Raw genomic sequence first — 15,478 nt, 5'->3', positions numbered from 1 at the left:
TATGAAGTACCATTTTCTTTTCGCATATTCCATTTAGAGAAGACTCTTGGGAGGACAGTGGACTTAAGGTTTGCCTCACTTCCAAGGGATCTCCTGAAATCACTACTTCAGTGCTACAGGCACTGATGAAGTTGTTAATCTAATTTTAAATTCATATATTGTGAGTTTTCTGGAAAGCATGTTGAACTGATAAAAGGCTTCAAAGCTAATTCACAATATAACTTGGTACTCTTCATAGGCAAAACATCACTCAAGCTATCACATTATTATACTAGACTATCAAAACACAAATTATGTGTATCTTGTAAACATAGTCATGAGTTGAAAAAAGCATGGGAGTAAATATAGCAAATCTGATAAGCTGTTATATATTGTTAAGATTTATTATCTTTTATTTTTGGGAAAACTAGTAGATTTTATTTTTAAAGAAATTTTATTTTAAATATTTAAAATACAAATGTTCAAAAATCATTTTGAAGCTCTATTTCGTCAGATAAAATAATCTGCAAGGGACATATTTGAAAATGAAAGTAAATATGTTTAAGGCATATGGGGTTATTTCCAGTTCTACTCTACACTATTTAGAATGCTTTTAAAATATATAGTTTATATCATTAATTTATATTCTGTGCTTGAAGAAAGAATCTACTAAGAAAAGATTACGTTCATCTTAGGCCATATGAGTTGTGAAAAATGAGCAAAATCTGAAGAGTAAGGCTTTGCCAAAAAAACAAAAACAAAACAAAACAAAAATGAAATGATTGAGATAAAGTCAAAATGAAGTCCAAAGGATGGTTTTCATGGACCTACCCCATTAATGTCCCGCTTCTTGGAAGCAGTGAGCATTGAATCAAGACCTCGCTATCCCACTATGGACAGAGTAGTTTGCTATTTCTGTAGAAATAAAATTGCCATTCATCACAACTATTCTAAGTGAACATCCCACTGAGATCTTTATTGAAACAAATGGGCTTTTTAGGCCTATTTTGAAATATTAGTTTATAGAGTGATGACATGAACGCTTCTTACTGTTTATCACCCTTCTAAAGTAAACAAAGGGAGTAACCAAATTTTTTTTGTCTTGCAGCTACATTCTGAACGTCACCCATATTTTATCTCTAAATATAACTTTCCTCAGGAAAGAAGCGCAACACTCTGAAATACTTCTGGAATATTTTCATGTAGTATTTGAGGCTAATTTAAGAAGAGCTGGTACTTGTTTCCATCACTACCATGGAGCATTTATCAGCAACTCCATGGGATCACTTAGGGACCAGGTGGGAGTCTGAGAGTCTGAGGGTGGAAGTCAAGCCTCCCACTCGCTGTGGGAATGAATACCTGGATCAGTGTGGCCTCTCTGAACCTCAATTCCCTAACCTACAAAATAATGTTGAAAATATTTCTTCATAAAACTATTAAGAAGTTTTATGTATATATAGTATAGGAATTATATATACAAACAATGCAACAGTGCTTAAAACATTTATGCACTCATTAAATCACTGGAGTTGTTCTTCTATTTTGTAATAGATTATAGAAGGCAGATACAGTGCCCAGTGATGAAGGCGCTTTGTGAGAATGTTAAGTAACTTGTTTAGAATTAGAAAGAAAGAGGGAATTATGCAAGGCAAGTGGGATGATAAAGATACAATGATCTACCTAATTCTCACTAGCATGAACCTGCTTATTGATAGTACCAGGAGCCTCTAACAAAAGAAGTGAAAGTGTGGCAAAAAGCACAAAGTTGTTCATTATATTTGGTCACACCAACAGTTAGAAAGCCATCACAGATTTCTCTTGAGCTTAGTCCTTTGTACTCAACTTATTTCTCAATCTCTACATTTTTATATGTGATTCATACCTCAGATTCAACACAGTGGATTAAAGTTCTTTCCCTTAAAAATCTTTCCTTCTCCTGAAATCTCTGTTTTGATAATTTATGACAATACTCAGTTGTTCATGCCAGAAACAAGGAAGTCACTCTCATCTTCATACTTCTGCTGTCCAATTAGCCATTATATCCATTTGGTTATACCCCCTTCCATTTACAAGTATTCCATGGTTTCCACTGCTTTTGTGATAAACTTAAAAGTTCACAACAGCCTGAAAAGATCCACATTATAGGTCTGCTTCTCCAGTGTAATTGTGAACCACTTCTCCCAATCTTTATTAAACCTCAGGACCTTTTCACATACTGTTTCTTATACCTGAACCTTTGCTCTCACTAGTTGTCTGGCTAATTCACACTTATCTTTCAGAAGTCAGCACAAATGTCGCGTTCTCACTGTAAAAGTGATGCAACAAATAGGCCATTAAAGGCTAAAGTGGTTGTAATACCCTGGCACCTAAGTAGGCAAACCAAAACGTAGGCCAGAGTAAATTCCTGTAAATGCCTCAAGGTTAAGAACTCTAAACCTAAGAACACTAACAAATAGATTTTCTAAAATTAGGCAACAATTTAAGCTATAATCAATCAAATAATTGTCTTGCTTTGTTTCTGCATCTTCCCTATAAAAAACTTTACCTTCCAGCATTGCCATGAGCTATGGTGTGGGTCACAGACACGGCTCAGATCTGGTATTGCTGTGGCTGTGGTGTAGGCTGGTAGCTGTAGCTCCGACTCGACCCCTAGCCAGAGAACTTCCATATGCCACAAGTGTGGCCCTAAAAAGCAAAAAAAAAAAAAAAAAAAAAAAAAAAGTGAAAACAAAAAACCTTTACCCTAGTCCCTACCCAGTTTTTGTTTGGTACCACCCAGTTGGAATCAATGTTTGCTCAAATAAACTCTGGAAAACATTAATGTACCTCTGTTTACTTTTTAACATCTCCAAAACCTTCTCTGACCCCATAGATTAGAATATTATGTTTTATGGCAGTAACACATTGTAATTCTTCACTTAATTATTTATTTGAAATATCCACAAAACTAGACTGTAGGCTTCTTTTATTTTTTATACTTTTTGAAAATTATAGTTGATTTACAGTGTTGCATCATAGACTGTAAGCTTCTTGCTATGGTCACATTTTCAGCCCTTGGTCTCTAGATAACACATTATCTGTTGATAGTAAGCTTTTACTTGATGAATGCTTAAATACAGTCAAGAAGGAATGTAGTGGGAACCTGTTTTTTCATCTAAGGACACAGAGTCTAAAGGATAATTCTAGCCCTGCATGTAAGCCCTGAAGTAGTACTTTGACTAGCTGATTTAACACTGAGGATTTCTGCTCTTTATCGAAGATGAAATCAGAAGAAGTTACATTAGTCTATAGCTATAAGACTTTGGGCTTGTCACTGGATATGAAAGTTAAGGGCAGGGTTCAGTGTAACAGATCACCCTGGGAACAGTGGTTTAAGCAATGTAGTTTTTGCATTACTCCCTCAAAGCAAGAAATTCACAAGTGGGCAGTCTGATGTCTCAAGGATGTCAGGGCTGATATTCTTGGCTTTTCCCTCATAGCTTGCTCAAGGTGGCTGCTGGAGCTCTGCATTTCTCGGGGGAAAAGGGAAAGGTGCCAAAAGCAAAGAAGATACATGTGGTACTGTATGTGTCCATTTCCTACTTAAGGGCCTTTCCCAGAATTTGTTCCCAATAAATCCACTTATATCTTTGTGTGTGTGTGTCTGTGTGTCTATGTGTCTGTGTGCTTTTTAGGGCCACACTTGCAGCATATGGTTCCCAGGCTAAGGGTCAAATTGGAGCTGCAGCTGACAGCCTACACCACAGCCACAGCAACGCAGGATCCAAGACACATCTGTGACCTACACCACAGCTCATGGCAATGCCGCATCCTTAACCCACTGAGTGAGGCCAAGAATCGAACCTGCATTCTCATGGATACTAGTTGGTCTCATTACCACTGCACCAGAATGGGGGCTCCTCCACTTATACCTTATTTTCCAGAAATATTAGTACGTGGCTACCTGTATCAGCACAGGAGTCTGAAAAATGCTTTTTAGGTGGGAACTTTTCCAAAGTCAGCATCAGTATTCTGCTAAATAAGAAAGAAGGAAAGCATAGTTACTAGAGATGTTACTGGCAGACTCTGCCTAACTTGAAAATTGCTGAATTTCCATTTCTTTATGTAAAAATAAAGGATGAAATATATACTTTTCAAAGTGTTTATGAACATTAACTAAGAGAAAGTACATTAATGATGCACCAGTGGGCTCTCTGCATATGTTGAGTGCAAAATTAACAGCTTAATTATACAAATAATAGGAAATAAAAGGGAACACCAGCTTACAGATGTTTATGGGTTTGCTTAGAAATCAAGTCCACTGGCAAGGATTATCCAAAATTAAAAGAAACTTGACTATCAAAGTGGAACCTGGATAATTTACTCTAAAAATTGTCATGACCTCTGCATTCTGAAAAGGAAGTATAGACAGATGTCCTCCTAGGGCAGCTGAGTTGCAGGTTGGTTGCTGGAGAATGGCTAACCTGAGATTTCTGAAATTCTGAGGGAATGATAATGTGAAGTCATAGAGAAAGGAGTTTATTTGATTTAAAATATGGTTGTTTAAGTCTAGCTAATAACTGCATGCTAATTACCCTCTATCTCTCAAATGTTTTGGGGCACAGTAAGAGACTTTTCCTTGCCCTTAAAGAACTTAAAATCTTTCTTCAACTCGCTTTAGTTAGGAAATAATAGTTTATTTCCACAATTTTGTGTATGAGTGTGCTTGCACCTGAAATAATATATTTTTTGTGGCCATCCCGAGAAACAGGGTAGGCTTCCATCTTGGGACAATGAGAACCTATTAACTTCATCAGAGAAGAAAGGTGAGATTTTATCTTTGCTCTCTCCTATGATTATTGCAAGACTGTGGAAATCTTGGAATCATCAGTTTTCTGGCTTGAAAACTCCATGAAGTAGAGAAATCAGTTGCTACTTGTCCTTGGATCTTCAAGATAAATATACCCCTAGTCTTTGTTTACAGAGTTTTTAATTAAAATGGTTCATGATTCTAATCTAATGCCAATGTTTTGTGAAAATTTACTTTTCTCTTAAAATTTTCATTACAATTTTTGTTTCTCTATGTTTTCTCTCAGTTATACAGTGTAGTATGTTTCTTATATTCACTAGTTTTCCCCATTAGATCTCATGTCTCTATCCTTTATGTCTCACTTTTTTCAAAATGATGTTTAATTTTATCTTTCTCCTTTATTTCCTCTAAGTTGCTAGAGGATAATGATATTGATTTTTTTGGCAGGAAGTAGTTAAATTATTTTTCACTTTTTTTCCAACTAGAAATAATACCACAAGTTAAAGAAATATGTCCATGGACTTGCTAACTTCATTATATTCTTTAATAGACTTTTTAAATACACACTTAGTAGAATGCTAAGAAATTTTAGGTGGTTACCAAAGTCATTTCTGACTGTCTTCTTCTTCCACGGTATCCCACTAAATGTCTAAATGTGGCATTTAATTTAAACCATGTGTCCAGCCCACTGGTTCACAACTTTGTCCTCAACTAAAGCACATCCCAGGGTGTACTGTGTATGCTGAACATGATGGTTTAATGGAGCTACGCAGGGCTTAGCAGAAATCAAACTTTGTGAGTAGGAAAAAGTGGAAAAGAGCTTTTGCAAATCTCTTGTGAAGTGCATCCTCTTACCTATCTGATATCATGTGGCCACTGGCCAATGAGAAAAGCAGGAAAACAACAATGTAGAACATCGGTATTGGAAGCAGTAATTTGGATTTGACGTATTATCCTCTTTCCATAAGCTCTGCCTTGACTACTCAGTAATGACTCCAAGAGTTTGTATTAATAAATGCTCTCTGGGGTGTCTGGTAAAGCCTCCATTCTTATAATGTTGTGGTTCTGTAGGGGGATAGAGGGCAAGGAGCTACAAAGGAAATATGGGAATATTGGCATTAAAGAGAGAAAGATAGCTTAGTCAAAAGAAAAGAATAACTTAAAACAAGCAAACAAAAACACAAAGATTGAGGATTGCTTGAGGTCACTGAGATATGGATGATGGAGAATTGAAGAGATTTCTGTCATAATAAACTTAAAATGGACTTTTTGGGGAAATCTGTGTATTTTTGTGCATTGGAGAGAAGGTAGAAATCTGACTCCCATAGATCTTTTAACTAATAGAACTAAGTGAACTAGTAAAAAAGAAGGTTATCACATGTTCTTTTAGTTAAAAGTGTCCAGGGAATGGTAAAATTTCATTGAGAGATAATGATTCATCATTCAAAATATACATATTTATATGCACACATATACATACATGTACACACAATATACACATGTATATTTAATAATTCCCAAACTCCTGACATTGTTCGTGGAACTGGGATCCACAGGTGCTGAGGTAAAAACAAAACAAAACAAAAGCAAGCAAAGTTCTCACCCTCATGGAACTTTTGTCAAACAGGATACAAACATGAAGTCAATAATTAATAAACAATTTTTTCATTATATTCATAAAAGGAGCCACATAGGAAAAACAGAGGATTTTGAAATTATAGAGTTAAGAACCTAATTTAGTCAGCACAGAGACAACAGACTTAAATACTTCCGAAACATATTTTCCTTCTAATCTAGAGTGTTTGTGTGTCAGGGAGGGAGCGAGTAGGTGGGTGGGGTGGGAGGGAGCAGAGTCTAGTGCCCTGAGCCAAGGGAGGAGACAACTTTGTTCGCAGGAAGCATCCTTGGCAAAGCCAAACCACAGTGACATCAGTGTCTACACGTTTTCCATGATTTCTAAAAACATAATCGACTCATTAATAGATAAACACTACAACGCACAATTTCTTTAAATTAATGCATTCTTGGCCTTCAGATGAAGTAGTGCTATTATGTTTGGATGCTGGCCTCCCATTATTTCCCGTGCCTTACACTGTTAAGATAATACTATCCAGTGGAAAGGCCACATCTTCTGAATCAACCCCAACCATTTATTTCCTGGTTCCTTTATCATTAGTATTAATCAAAATGTTTGCAACTGTGAACTGTCCTAGTTTTTATTTTTAGGCTCTCTCTCTTTTTTTTTTTTTGCTAAGTTCACATACAAAGAGACCAGGCTATTCTCCTTGATGATCATCCCCCCCCTTTCAACTACATCATTAATTTTCCTGGGATGATGGTGTGATTAATTGTCCAATGGAAATCTTGTGTCAAAAATGCTTAATATTATCTTGTCATTCACAGTCTGTTTAATGCTAAACAGGGTATTTATAGTCAAATTTAATGACCAGAAGAACCAATAAAATATGACAGGAAAGACTTCCCACTCTTTAGGAATGGAATGGTTCCATCTGTACAAATGATAGTGTGTTGGAAAATCCTTGTGGTTGTAAAAAAGAAGAAAAACACAATTATATATTTCTACTTGAGAAAGAAAATGTTCATGGTATCCATGTGCAGAATGGAATGTTATGATTTAGGAAATTGTTATTCCAAAGTCCCTTGTTTGTCTAGGTTAGGATTTCTCAAAAATGAATTTTTATGCTTCTGATTGGGACTAGAAATTTATATAACCAATTTTGGCTCCCAGGGAATTCTCAAAACCTTTCATTGTTGAACCCACCACTGCTTTCCCACACTTTGAATCCCCCCCCCCAAATTATGCTCTGTGATGGCAGGACAGATGGGACTGAAGGATCAAAGATCTAGCTATGGAAGTGAAATCCTTCCTCCACTTTGTGTTTTTGTCCTTCCCTAGCCCCATGACCCCTCCTGACACTGACGCTTATTGATACTGCCACCAAAACCCCAATAGCAGTCCTAAACCCATATCTTCTTGTGTCATTGAGGACTGGTTCTGAAGGTATACCAAAGGATTACCTAGAGTGGAGTTCCCATTGTGGCTCAGTGGTAACTAACCCGCCTAGTATCCATGAAGATGCAGGTTTGATACCTAGCCTTTCTCAGTGGGTTAGGGTCCTGCATTGCCATGAGCTGTGGTGTGGGTCACAGACATGGCTCAGATCCAGCATTGCTGTGGCTATAGCTCTGATTTGACCCCTAGACTTTGTCTTAATTGCTTATGAAAACCACACAGCCTCTCATCTCTGTTTTCCTCTGTTTGTCTTTCTTTATGGACTATGTTTATTTCTCCTAAATCATAGTCTTCCTGAGCTTACATTAGATCTTCCACCATCAGAGACTAATGAACCCTGTTAAATTTCATTTTTACATTCATAGAAGAAAGACTCTAATTGATTCTTCTTAGGCTTATTGATTATCTACCACTGGTTCAAATGACTGTGGAGTGGTGTGCAGAACATGAAAATGTAGGCATACTGCTAGGATATAGCATGTAAGGAGGTAATTCTAAAACTGGGAAAAGTGTGGGCTGGACAAAGACCCTTAAATGTATATGCCGTAAGGGTTTCTACTATTACCACAGTTAGGAGTAATTCAAGGTCTCCATAAAATACACCATTTGGTTCCAGTCAAAGACCTTTCTGGGATATAATACAATTACTGTTTGGACATTGCCTGGACTTGTAAAAGTTAAGATCAGATGGTTTATGATTGGATGAAATGCAAGCCAACAGTCTTTGTGAAGGAAACACAAATTGGTCATTAGTATTCTGTATCCCCTTTATAAATGTTTTGTCCCTACTTTTGGTGGGGGTGGGCACACCCACATCATAGGGAGTGCCCAGGCTAGGGGTCAAATCAGAGCTGCAGCTGCTGGCCTACACCACAGCCACAGCAATGCCAGATCCAAGCCACCTCTACAACCTACCATAGCTCACGGCAACGTCAGATCCTTAACCCACTGAGCAATGCCAGTGATCAAACCCGCCTCCTCACAGATACTAGTCGAGTTTGTTACCACTGTTCCACCACAGAAACTCCATTTTTTGTCCCTTTTTTTCTGATGACTCAGGTTCTCATTTGCCTCTTTTGAAGGAAAGGGGTAGCAACTGGCTTGTGTCTTAATGTGTTATCCTCGATGATATTTATATTTTAAAGTACAAAACAGGCAGTACAAAGTTAGGAAAAGGAAAAAAGTCACCAATAATGGCAAAGGTAGACAGCCACGGGCGAACTACTTTTGAGTACTGGGCCTTTTGGCATACCTTAAGTGATGCTGAAGACATAAACTGCTGAGTACTCTATACTAGGTTTCCAGTTAGCTCTGAATTCAGTTTATTTACAGAGTACAGACGTTTCGTGGTTGTGTCCAATCACTGAATCATAGCAATGATTGAAAGTTACATACTTGGTGCAGCTTGGATCTTTGCCACATTTCGGACCAACATTTGACTTTAATTTTGGCATGTAACCAGGCTACCGTGGTCACAGAACAAGCCCTGTTAACTGTTATGTGACTCACTTTTCAAGGTTTTCTCTAGAGCAACAATCCTCTGGGAATGAGTGGGCAATATATTTTACCTCTTCATAGCTGTTAGTGTCTACTTGTTTTAAATATTTTGTATGATATTCCTGTAGGTTAACATAAAAAAGAAAAAAATATATTGGCATCAAAATGGCTATTGCTTTTGTTTTACTTGTCACTCTCATTACTGCTATGATTTAGGTTACAGTTACTCATTTAAACCATATGAAATTGCTGACAATGGACCATTTTAACTTACAAAAGTGGCTATTTCATATGGTTTAATACTCGCATGACATACTCTAGGAAGAAAGTGTATAAATAAGATATTCATATTATAATATTAAGTTAGAAAAAAGATATAGCATTGAGCTCATAGAACAAACCCCCAATTTTTAAAAAACAAATATGATTATGAATAAAACAATGATCAGAAGAAAGTATAAAAATTGATCAGTGGATACCTTTTAACGGTAGTAGAACTATGAGATGTTTTTATTTGCCGTTCTTATTTTTTGCAGTAGGTATTATATTTATCTAATAAAATTTATTATTTTGTAGTTATTAGAGCAGCATGTGTTGTTTCTAGGAATCTTGGAAACTATGAAAAATGATAAAAGAAAACTCCTACCATGCAGAGATTTTGTGATGACTATTTACCTATTCTTTTATTCTCGTTATTAAAAAGGACACTATCAATATATCTTAACTTCCAAGTTTTTTTCTTTTTGGAATATCAATGCTTTTACACATGTTTACTTGTCATTGTATTAATGGATTCCATTTTCTCTATTACTACTGGGTCCATTGCTCATTCTGAAAGTAACCTAAGTGTTAAAAGACAGGGAGAACCTTTGATATGCCATTGGACCTCATTTGACCATAGGGATACTATCAAAAGTAAGAATTTTTCAGAAAGATATGGAAATAGGCATTCCATACTTTGACAATAGGGCAAGAGGACAAGGCAACCTATGAAGAAAAAATCTAGCCCAGAAATGCAAGCAGTGCTAAGTATTTGAAGATTGCAGTTATAGTGTTAGACTTTAAGGAATGTCAGGTAAACTATGATCAGAAGACAGAGCTTTAGAAAGTGAGTTGTGCAAACATTCTATAAAAACAGGAATCCATTTCCTTGCTCCCCACCTCCACCCCATGGCTCAAACTGGCCTGATCTCGCCTGGAATTCGCAGAACTTCGTGGGAAAAAAAGCATAGGATATTTTTTTCTTTGTATTTTTGCTTTCTTCTCCACACTTTCCTCCACCTTCAACAAGTGATGGGAATCTTGGAAATAAAATGAAATTTAGGTTGGATTTTGCTTCCAACCGTTTAAAAATTATTGCTATGTGTATGAACTTGGGGATGTCAGAGAAGTTGGCAAAACACTTCTAAAATCTCATAAGAAAGTAAATTCTGAAAAAAAAGTAAATTCTATAAAATAGCTAGTTTTGACCTAGAATTCTTGATGCAATAATTATGTTGTTTTGTGGCCAAAAAACTTCATATACTGGATAGGAGAGCCTTAATAGGACCCAGATTTGTGTTAAAATAATTTCTTCACCTAAATTGGTTTTCTTTTTTTTTTGTTCCTTCTATTTAAAAAGAACTAAATCATGTGGCAATGACTCTTAGAGAAGTATGAGCCTTTATTTAAGAAAGCCCATTTTAAGTAGTTAGGAAAAAAAATCAAAGTAAAAAACTCTTAGAATTTTTTCTACATTAATCCAAATTGGAGGAAAATAATAAATCAATGAAGCAGCTCTTTTCAATAATAGAAGCTCTGTCTTCACTATATTCTTCTATTTCCCTCCATATTTGTTTACTCGTTTTATGATAGAAATGGTCAAATTTTCCAAGTTGAGAACACATATTAATTCATGAATGTACTATAAATTATAGAAAGTCGAATGTTCTTTCTTTGATCTCGTGGTTTGAATTAAATATTGTTTCCAAATATGGGATTTGATTAAATTGTTCTTTAATTCAGGAATATCTTAATGAAAAGTTCACAGCTATTCACAGTCTGCAGATGGCAGGAAACATCAGGAAAAATACACCGTTCTCCCCTCCTTTCTACCTCTCCTCTCTCCTTTCTTTTCCCTTCCCCTTCTCTCCCTCCCTTCCATTTTTCTTTCCTATAAGAGAAAGGTACAGTCCACTAAAACACTTCATTTTATTTCATAGGAGCAAAGGCTTCATTTGGTGTAGATACTGCTAGTAAATAAAGATAATTTAAATGTCATCATTGTATTGACTTTCTTGCTCTCTTAATTAGTAAGACAATTGATCTTTAATCTTTTTTGTGAACTACCCTTCAATGAAATCAATTTTGGCTTACATAAGATATTCAACTCAGAAAGCCTGCTGGATGATGAAAAGCTTAGGGATAATTGTCAACAGGAATCTACTCCTAAAGCGTGCAAATCAGAAATTTATTTTCCTTTATTGATTCTTTTCAGAAGGCCTGCTAGTACTTGTAGGGTAATGAGAGAAAAATCATTAGTTTTTCTGAGATAGTGCTCTTCCTTGATCTACTATTTTTTTCCCAAAGGATGTTTTTCCCTTTGAAAGTTTAAATTTGGAGTTCCCGTCGTAGCCCGGTGGAGACGAATCCGACAAGGAACCATGAGCTTGTGGGTTCGATCCCTGGCCTCTCTCAGTGGGTTAAGGATCTGGTGTTGCCATGAGCTATGGTGTAGGTCGCAGACTGGGCTCAGATCCGGCATTGCTGTGGCTCTGGCATAGGCTGGAGGCAACAGCTCTGATTCGACCCCTAGCCTGGGAAACTAACTCCATGTGTTTCAAGTACAGCCCTAAAAAGACAAAAGACAAAAAAAAAAAAAAAAAAAAAAAAAAAAAAAGGCAAGAAAGTTTAACTTATGTAAAAGGAACATCAGGTACAGGTTAAGACATTGAAGGAGTTGAGGCAGACACAATAGGAGAAGAAACAGCTAGACATGGAATACTTTCAAATAAAGTCATATACTTGCCGAAGTAGAAATTGCAGTTATATCGAAAGACTGACATCTTTGTATTATCCATGAATAAAAGGAATAATTATGATAGGGTGCTTACCTTAAGACAGTAATTGTTAAGTAATTTTGAGAGTTTTGCTTATGTAATAAAACCTTGTTTTCTGGATAAGGAGATAGTATTGTTTATTTATGCTGATTTTATGGCATGTAAAATGCAAATTAAATGGTATGTGTGGTCTGATCATCTTGAGTCTATCAACTCTGTCTTATGGGTGAAAGATGAAAATCTACTAAATTTACAAAGCAAAGAATAAAATTCATAAATTCCACATAGAAGTATAGATAAAAAGCAGACCTGTAACTTTGTAGCTGTAATAAATGTTGGTTTTAAAGTGAGAAAAAATGCAAATCATTCTTTATCAATAGCTGGATTTTTGCAATTACAGTTTTAAATACATAATTTAATGAAAATATATTTTAAACAGTCTAATATTAGCTCAACTTCTTTTTAAAGGCACCAATTATGTGTATAGTTATGTATTCATTTTTAATGTGATCTTATTTAATTTATTCTTATGTATATAACCCCTCCCCATATTAGTCCTTTCAGGCTTCTATAACACCCATAATTTGTTTAAGAATTCCCATTGTGGCTCAGTGGGTTAAGTCCCCAACATAGTGTCCATGATGATATGATTTCAATCCCTGGCATCACTCAGTGGGTTAAGGATCTGGCCTTGCTGCAAGTTGCAGTGTAGGTCACAGATGTGGCTTGGATCCAATGTTGCTGTGGCTGTGGCATAGGCCAGAGCCGCCGCTCAGGTTTGACCCCTAGCATTGGAACTTCCATATGCCACAGGTGCAGCTATAAAAATAACGAATAGACAGATAGATAGGTAGAAGGATATGCATATGTTTAAAATTATAGTGATAATTAGTGAATATAGGTGTTCATGTGTTGTGATGTGTTATAAAAGAGTGAACTGCAGATGCCTCAATGCTCTTTTGCATCTTAAATTTGCAAAGCAAATTAAGTCACAAATGAAGAACACAATGATCTAGTTTTTCTAGGTTTGCTGTAATATATTCTCCCTACTATATTGGTGTCTGCTATGGAAAATGTAACAAGTGGTCAGTGAAAATTCTTAAAACTGATTAGTGCTATTTCCTTAAGTGATTAATTTACTATGCTTAAGCAATTGAATTGGGTAGATCATTTAGGCAAGGAAAACACTACAAAGGCTGACAAATGAAGAAATATCTCAAAGAATCTGAGAAAAGACTTGGTTTATTTGTCTTTGTAGCATCTTAGTTCTGAGTTCCAAGCCTCAGGTAACATTTCTAATATAAAGTTAACGATTGAAAATACTTATTGAGTTGAATTGCTGCATACTTTAAATTTTTTATTCTACTTTTAAAGTTGATCCTTCTTTTTCTCTTGATTAGCCTAGTATAAAAGTATGAAGATAATTTTACTTCGACTTTAACATAAAAATATTTTTTAGAAGATCTAGCAATAACATCTAACAAATCTAACAACAGCTTGAAATATAGTGCTATGTTGCCTGTGTTTTTACTCATGTCACTCTCCATGACGCGGATTTTAAAATTGGTGGTCAGCTTTGTATGATAATTGTTTTTTTGTAGGAAAATGGAGGTGGGTACATTTTGGATTTGAAGTCAAGAAAGTAAATCAGGGAGTTCTTGTCATGGCTCAGCAGTTAAGGAATCTGACTAGCATCCATGAGGATGCAGGTTTGATCCCTGGCCTTGCTCAGTGGGTTAAGGATCCGGTGTTGCCTTGAGCTGTGGTGTAGGTTGCAAACACAGCTCAGATCCTGCCTAGGCCAGCAACTGCTGCTCTGATTTGACCCCTAGTCTTGGAAACTTCATATGCCTAGGGTGAGGCCCTAAAAAGAAAAAAAAAGAAAAAAATAAATCATTTCTTTCTTCTTATGAAAGCTTACTTTTTGAAATTTGTTTAGCTGTGCTTGCTCTTTTGGGTACGCTGATGAAATAAATATCAACTGTTATTAATATTTTGATTCTTGATAGCTCCATGATTTAAAATCCAGTGCAAAAGCAGCTACTAATCTAACAATTTTTCTTGAATAAAGCATTCTGCAGCTGTGATTTGTAGAAACTTAGCACACTATTCTGACTTTCTTTGTTCCCAAGTCCAGATCACTCTGTCCTGAAATTATCAAAATGATGATTTTGTTTTATGGGGTAGTATTCCCTCTAGATTGAAGCAAAATGTGTGAATTCAAAGTAGAAGTTAATTGATTTATAGCTTATGAATCCCTAATCGATTGGTAAGGGATATAGCATAGTTATATATGGCCATAAACTTGGAGGACTTTTTAAGATAGAATATATAGTGTAAAAATACTATTCATGCTATACCACTTTCCCAATTTTACCTTTTCCATCTATATCCTCTCCTGTCTGCAAGTCTATCAGTAACTGTGCTGACTGCTCCTGTCCGTGACTACTTGAAATGGCATTGCACTAGATCCAAGAGTTACTGATTTATATGCTATGACCCCAAGTGAATCAATGGATCATAGTCTTCTGATTATTTGAAATAAAAACTTTATAAAGAAATATTGGCTGATTAGCTGAATGACTATGAGGTATCGAAATAGGTTTTAAGGGACCAAACACCATGAATAAGTATAAGAATGAAAGTAGGGACTTAATCTTGTGCTTTGCTTTAATCTGGTAATGGGTAGAGTACCTGATATGCAAGAAGAATAGTATTTGCTAGATGAATGAGAAAACATGACCCAGTCGTATTTTAAATATGGGAAGACAAACAAAATTATTCATTTCTTGGGGCACTCAATTTCTTGCAACTGAAAGAGACTTCTGAAAAGAATGCAGCAAACACAGTCTCAATTTGTTAAGGGAAATTGGTCATCTGACTTTGCAAAAAGGAGAGTGAATTTTCAAAATATACCTTTTCAAATAAAAAACTCAGTGGATATGTTAAGTAGGATGTAAATGAAAAAAAAAAAAAATCAGCAAGCTTGAAAACTAAATTAGAGAAATTCTCCAGGAAGGAGTCAGGAAGATGTAAAGTGAAAAAAAGATCAAGACAGAAGTTGATATATGAAGAATGGTTACGGAAGAGTCAGAATCTGTCTAGTAGGAGCCTTATACAAAAAGAGGAGAAAAAAAATCA

This window comes from Sus scrofa, chromosome 5 (genome assembly GCF_000003025.6).
Source record: "Sus scrofa isolate TJ Tabasco breed Duroc chromosome 5, Sscrofa11.1, whole genome shotgun sequence".
In the NCBI taxonomy this organism is placed as follows: Eukaryota; Metazoa; Chordata; class Mammalia; order Artiodactyla; family Suidae; genus Sus; species Sus scrofa.
This window is presented reverse-complemented; position numbering follows the sequence as displayed.